Here is a 6759-nt window from a genome sequence, read left to right on the forward strand (position 1 = left end):
GGCCCAATATATGGTACATAATGTAGTCCCCCAAGTCTTCGGTCAATAGAGTCTGTTGGATGGAGACTTCAAATTGAATCCATGTATGGGCCGAAGTGGTAGTTGTTCGGAGGCGGTATTTGTATACCTTGCACTGAAGCTTTGTAGGTGAAGTTTTGCAAGTGAAGCTTTGAAGCTAGAGCTCTGTAAATGAAGCTTTCAAAGCTGGAGCTTTTGTAAATGAAGTTTTTGAAGCTAGAGCTCTGTAAATGAAGCTTTTAAAGCTGGAGCTCTGTAAATAAAGCTTTTAAAGCTGGAGCTCTATAAATGAAGATTTCGAAGCTAGAGCTCTGTAAATGAAGCTTTTGAAGCTGATTGACATGAGTGATGCTCATGAATGTTAACATGAGTGATGCTTATGAATGTTGACATGAATGATGGTCATGAATGTTTATGTATGATTGTCATGAGTGATGCTCATGAATGTTTATGTATGAATGACATGAGTAATGCTCATGTATAATTTGAAGTACTGGGCGTACTTTTGATCACCTGGTTAATGGCATGAAGGAGAGTACAGGTTGTACATTTCATCACCTGGTTGGTGGTAATAGCGGCAGGTTGCCAAATAATTTTGGAGTACTGGGCGTACTTTTGATCACCTGGTTGGTGGTGATAGCGGCGGGTTGCCGAATAATTTTGGAGTACCGGGCGTACTTTTGATGACCTGGTTGGTGCTATTTTAGGCTTATGGGCCTTCGCTCTCCACACAACATTCCAGCCCATTTATTTTGGGTTTTGCCGTTTTTTTTTTTTTACCCTCTGATGGGGTTTATACAGATTTCTCCGAAAGATACGGAAAATAAATTACATCAGTCAAAAACAAGAAAGTAAATCACATCATTCTGGAGGGGTGTTTATTCCTTGCTTTTGCAGATTTGCGTGCCTGCTATCCATAGCTTTTCTGTGGGTGGTCGACAAAATGAAGAAAGCACCAACTTGCTTCAGCTTTCAACTAAATAAAGCATAATTCTTTCTTTGCTCTTTTACTTTTTGCTTTCCTTTTGCTTTGGTTTCTATTTCCCACTGCGTTTCTCTGTCTCTCTACTTCCCTGCAGACTTGCTTTTCCTTTTCCTTTCCACTGCGTTTTATTTTTGCTTTTGCTTTCTCTAGACATCCGTTGCTTTTTCTTTTCATTTCAGCTATTGATGGTGAAGGCCAACAATGTATGGTAGCACCAGCATGCACTGTCCCCATGGCTATTCGTTACTTAGGCTGCCTGTGAAGAATTGAGAAACAGCAGGATGTTCTTAAAGCTTCTGGAAGCTGTTTTGAAGACTGGAAACCGAATGAATGTTGGGACAAACCGTGGTGATGCCCAAGCCTTTAAACTGGACACACTCCTCAAGCTGGTTGACGTCCGGAGGTTAAAATCTCGAAATGGTTGGGAAATCTCCGCTCGAATTTGGAAGTCTCGTACCCCCTTAGATTTGAGCATGAGTTTGCTCGAAACTGAGCCTAAGGACGTTGGAAAGTTATCTGGTGGTCAAGATCCCGTCCAAAATCGATAAGAACAAGTCGAAAACTCGTCGGGTTTCTCTGTAGTTTTCGCCAGAGTTCTGCAGAGAGCTTCTTCCTTTGCTTCATTGGAAAAACGGTGGGGCTCGTCAAAAAGTTGAACTAAACTGGGTTTGAGGCCCTCGGCTTTCTCTGTTGTGATAGGTTTTGCTGGATGAGCTGAGAGATGAGACTGAGAAAGAGAGAGAGAAAAATCGAGCTGTGTTTTGAGCTTTGATCTTTGAGCTTTCTGTCTCTCAGGGAAAATAATTGTGGATGAATGTTGACCCCCAGTTGCAGTAGCTATTTGGGAGCACAATCCCGGTCGCCTGAGAAACTGATGAGGCGTCGTTACTCTTAAACTATTATTGGAAACACTCCCACTGTCGCTACTCTAAAAAACGGCATGTTTTCCTCTTCTTCCCTCGGGGTCGGTGTCGATGTCGGGGTCGACCTTCAATTATCAGTTTTTTCTCTTTTCGAAAACAGGACCACCCATCTTGATGCAGATCTCAATCACTAAAAAGCACACAACCCCATAAACGAGAGAGAGAGAGAGAAAGAAAGAGAAAGAGAATGAACCCGTTGGGTTTTCTGGGAAAGCTTTGGGTTGTTGGGTTTTTGCAGATTTTGCAGATTCACGGTGGAGGCGAAAAAATGAAACAGAACCGACATAGTTTTTCGTGTCGATTCCCACAGACGGCATCAAATGTTGATGCACAAAACCGGAGGTCTTGGAACAACGTAAATCCGACCGTGAACCTGCAAGTAGTGTAAATAACACAAGATGTATCGTGGTTCACCCCAAGGTTTAGGCTACGTCCACACTGATATTGTATTTCTCTGTTTGTGAGGGGGAGAGATGGAGAGAGCTTCTGAGAGTCAGAGCTTTGAGAGGATGAGGGGTTAGGCCTAAGAATTGGCCTCTGAGGGTGAGAATAAGGCTCCCCCTAATTGTGAGGGTGAGGGGTCCTTTTATAGAATAAGGGCTCCTCACTTATTACATATTTACCCCTTCCTTTATTACATAATTACATTTAAGTCTCCCGAGTATTTATACGAGATCTAAATACGGAGACCCTAAGTATGGTACAAACAAAGTGCATTACACCGTTTACATGCATATCCCTCATCAAAGAGAACGTACAGCAAACAAATTCTAGACCGCAAGCATACGAGAACATGAGTTTAAAAAATAAGTATTTTGGACAATTCATGCTCTAAAGATGAATTATATGCAACTTATTAAGAAGACAAGCAACAACAGTTGTAATAAAAGTCCCCTGGGGTTCCACAGAATCTAGACCAAGCCCGCCAACTACAGAAGCGCACAAAGACAAATCAATGTGAAAAGTTCCCTTCACGGAGCGAATAAGTTCAAGGACCTTGCATTTGACAAATTGCCCTTCATGATATCCAAACAATGGGTCAGACTCCCATGAGTCGGAAAGTTCAGTATAATGGACCCTGCCATGAATATGGGGTCCAATTTGCACAGTCAACCCACTAACACCTGGAGGTTTTTTAATTATTCTCCCACCTATAACATGTCCCTCACAAATATGAGCAGTAATATTCTCATTTATAATATGTGGATCATCCGCCTTTGAAACCTCATGATCAACAATTTTATCAGAGATGGGAGAAAAAAGATGCAGGACCAGACGCAGTAGCTTTTTCTCCCTGTTAACACTTAACACATATCCAGATATAGCATTACCCAGATGAAAGTGTTTCTGAAACCCTTTAAGCTCACCAGGCTCACAAGCACTGTCGAGTATAAAAAGCTGAGCCTTAACACTTCAAGATATTGTCAACAAAACCCATTCGCCATCCACTTTATAGACGTAACCAGAAACACATTGCCCAGTTGAGAAATCAAGATCTTCATTTATAATATTTTCCCCTATTTCACAGGAACCTGAAAGGAAATTGCACATTCCAAACCTGGTAAGACCTAAATAACGATTGAGGCACAAGTAGGTAATATAACCGAAACAAGACTTAGCCAGAACACCATTAATTAATAATTAAGAGTAGTCTATAGAATCTAAATGGACATAGAATTTGCAGAGAAAAAAGGTTATGACCTAGAAGCTTCAACCAGATAAAAACAGCATATACATTTAGGGTGTGTTTGTTTGGGCTCACTAAGGTCTCGTTTGGCAGGTCGGACTGTACTGACTATTTCTGTCGGATAGGATAAATAGTCACCAGATAGTACTGACTAAATTAGTCGGGCGTTTGGTGCAGTATCGGACTATTGACCGTATTATTTATATTGTGCTTGGTATTATATCGGATAGGAGAATCAAACTTAAAATAAAATTAAAAAAAAAACAGAAATCATCTCTTTTCCCAGATCTCTCCGACGCAACCCCCAAATCCCTCATTCTCTCCATTCTTCTTCTTTGTCTGCTCCGCCATTTTCAGCACCACCATCGACAACTCCAGCTACAACTTCTCCAAATCCTCCACCCCCTCCTCCGTCGCCTCCCTCAAATCCTTTAAATCTTCCCTCCCTCAAAACCCTCAAATCTACGACCTCTCTGAGATCCGCTCCGCGACCTCCAACTTCCTCCCCCACCACCGCCTCTCCTCCTCCTCCTGGCGCTACTCCATCTGCTCCGAAGACGCCGTCGTCTTCCAGCCCAAGTCCCGCAACCTGAAGAACCCGAGCTACACCGTCATGTGGTCAAGTTCGAGAAGGCGAGAGAGAGGGGGTCGAGTTCGAGAAGGCGAGAGAGAGGGTCGAGTTCGAGAAGGCGATAGAGAGGGCGAGAGAGGGGGTCGAGTTCGAGCGGAAAGGAAGGAGAGCGAGTCCGACTAAATTATACCATGAATTTGGATGGTATAAGCAGTCGGGTAAACACTGGATAAAAAACGTGGGCCCGAATTATTTAATTCGGTGCCTATTTAATCCAAACGGCACCAAACATCGTACACCGTATTATTAGTATTATCCGGTGCCCTATACGGTGTGCCAAACAAGGCCTAAGTTTCATTGGACTCGACTGGACTATAGTCCAGTGTTTTTTTGGTACGGGGATTAAGTTTAATGGGATTAGCTGGTACTCGCTCTGACTAACCCATTCGCTAAACGTTCTTAGCGAGAACCCCCAATTCTCACGGGATTGCTAAGCCCGTCTTCGAGAGTGTTGCTTGCTCCTCATTCTTGGTCGTCCTCCTTTCCGGTCCTCCTCGCTGGTTCTTCTTGCTCGTCCTGCTCATCTTCATCTGGTAAATTCCAAATTCGACGACCTATTTCTATGACTTTGTTTTGTAGATTGTGAAATCATTATTGGGTTTTGATTGATTTTGTTGTTTTGGGTTCGAAATTATTAATGGGTTCTGATTGATTCCTCGTATAATCCTTCTAGTTGTTATGCTTATATATACCTTCTAGTTGTTTGGCTTGGGTTTTTGACGAGTCGGGGTAGTGCTAGTAACCCCAACAGGAGTTCTAGCTGGCGATTCCCATGTGGCTCTCAGTGTTGGTGTTGATGGCCACGACTTGCGTGTAGCCGGCATGGGTGATGTTCTAGGTGAAGCCTTCTTTGTAACAGAAGGCTTTGCATTTTCTTTTCTAGGATTTGCAGGTTGAGATACTTTTCCAACTGATTTTTTGGGCTTCTGCGTAGCACATTTTTTATTAATATCATTCGCCTTTGTAGACGACATTTCGGCTTTCCTTTCATCAAGAATTCGCTGCATGGCTATAAACTGTGCTTCTTTCTCTGCTCGCTTTCTAGAATTCTCACCTCGTAGTTTTTCATCTCTCTTCTCCTTGTTGTGGTCATAAAATCCACCTCTCTGTTCAGAAGGAAAGCTTTGATTTCTGGTAGCTTGAGGCTTTGTAGATTTAATAGGCTTATCAAGTTTAGTTTCCATCATTTTCATCAGCATTTGGTTCAATTATGCTTCCCTTTCTTGACTCCATCCCATTGAAGCTATTGATTTTCGATTACTTTTCTCTCCCAGAGTTATAGTAGAGTCTACTTCAGTATCAATTAGACTAAATTTTTTCTCAAATCTTCCTTCATTAATTGCCGGTTTAGGAGCTTCAATAGTACTTGATATGTGGGTAAAAGATCATACTTTGGTTTCATTTCTTCTGAAGATGTTGGCGCCACACCATTCTTTATATCATTGGAAGTCACTGGACCACTGTCTCCAGAGGCAATTTCAGATTGACTTTAGGTGGAAGTTTCCCCCAAACCTGAGCTCCATCTTCTTAATATAGCTTTATTTGTACTCACAGAGATATTTGTTAACGAGCTCCTTTTTTGAGCATCCGCAGCAGCTTGATCTCTTTGTTTGCTTTCGAAAAGACTAACTACATCTTGAACACTTATCCTTCGTGCATTGCTCTCAGATTTCTTGTTTGAGTGTTCAGGTTCACCCTCTTTTGAAAAAAGGCTTTTCCCTAGAAGGAAAGTAATTGAGGCTCTTAATGGTTAATGCAACAGCTCAGCGATACCTTGTTCTTTCTATTTGAATCCTCCGCATTGGAGATGCTGACCTTCTAGGTGCGGCACTTCTCATAAGACTCTGACTTCTCATGTGCAAATTAAAAAGGAACATATTGTATTGAATAAGTTTACAACTAAATGAATCCAATGCCTTTGCTCTAAAAATATTGTGCTATTGTTGAGACCCCTGCTGATTCTATTGATGGGGTTTCAGTTACATATTCTCACATAAAGCAATATACTTAAGACTAGGACAACATGAAGTTTTGCATCTTTGTATATTTCTCATAGTTTACTTTCTTTTGATATAGTTGCCTTGTATCATGCTTGCTTCTTTTGTCTAAGCTTAATTATGATGTCTAGTGGAAGAGTAAAGTTTTCTTGGCATGTGCTTTCACTTTCTATGTATTTAACAAGGACTTTTGTTGGTTTACATGGAAATGACTCGTTAGCATTCCTGAATTCTGTGAGACAGGAGTTGTTGTTGTGCTAAACTTGGGAAATCTTGAATGCCATACACTCAGTTTCGAGACTCAATTCAGCTCATAACAACAAGACTTCCGAAGACATCCTTTAACAACATTTTTGCATCAAGTTTATTGTTTTATTTCTTATTGTAACATTTGCTTGTAGAATATCTTATATATGTTCACACATGGCTTTTGGTGCAATATTTATTGTATTTATTTTCAAGTAGGCCTTCAAGTTTCAAACATTGGGTGTAAAATTTATCAATTGATACATTTTTTC

The sequence above is a fragment of the Malus domestica genome, chromosome 14 (genome assembly GCF_042453785.1).
Source record: "Malus domestica chromosome 14, GDT2T_hap1".
Lineage (NCBI taxonomy): Eukaryota > Viridiplantae > Streptophyta > Magnoliopsida > Rosales > Rosaceae > Malus > Malus domestica.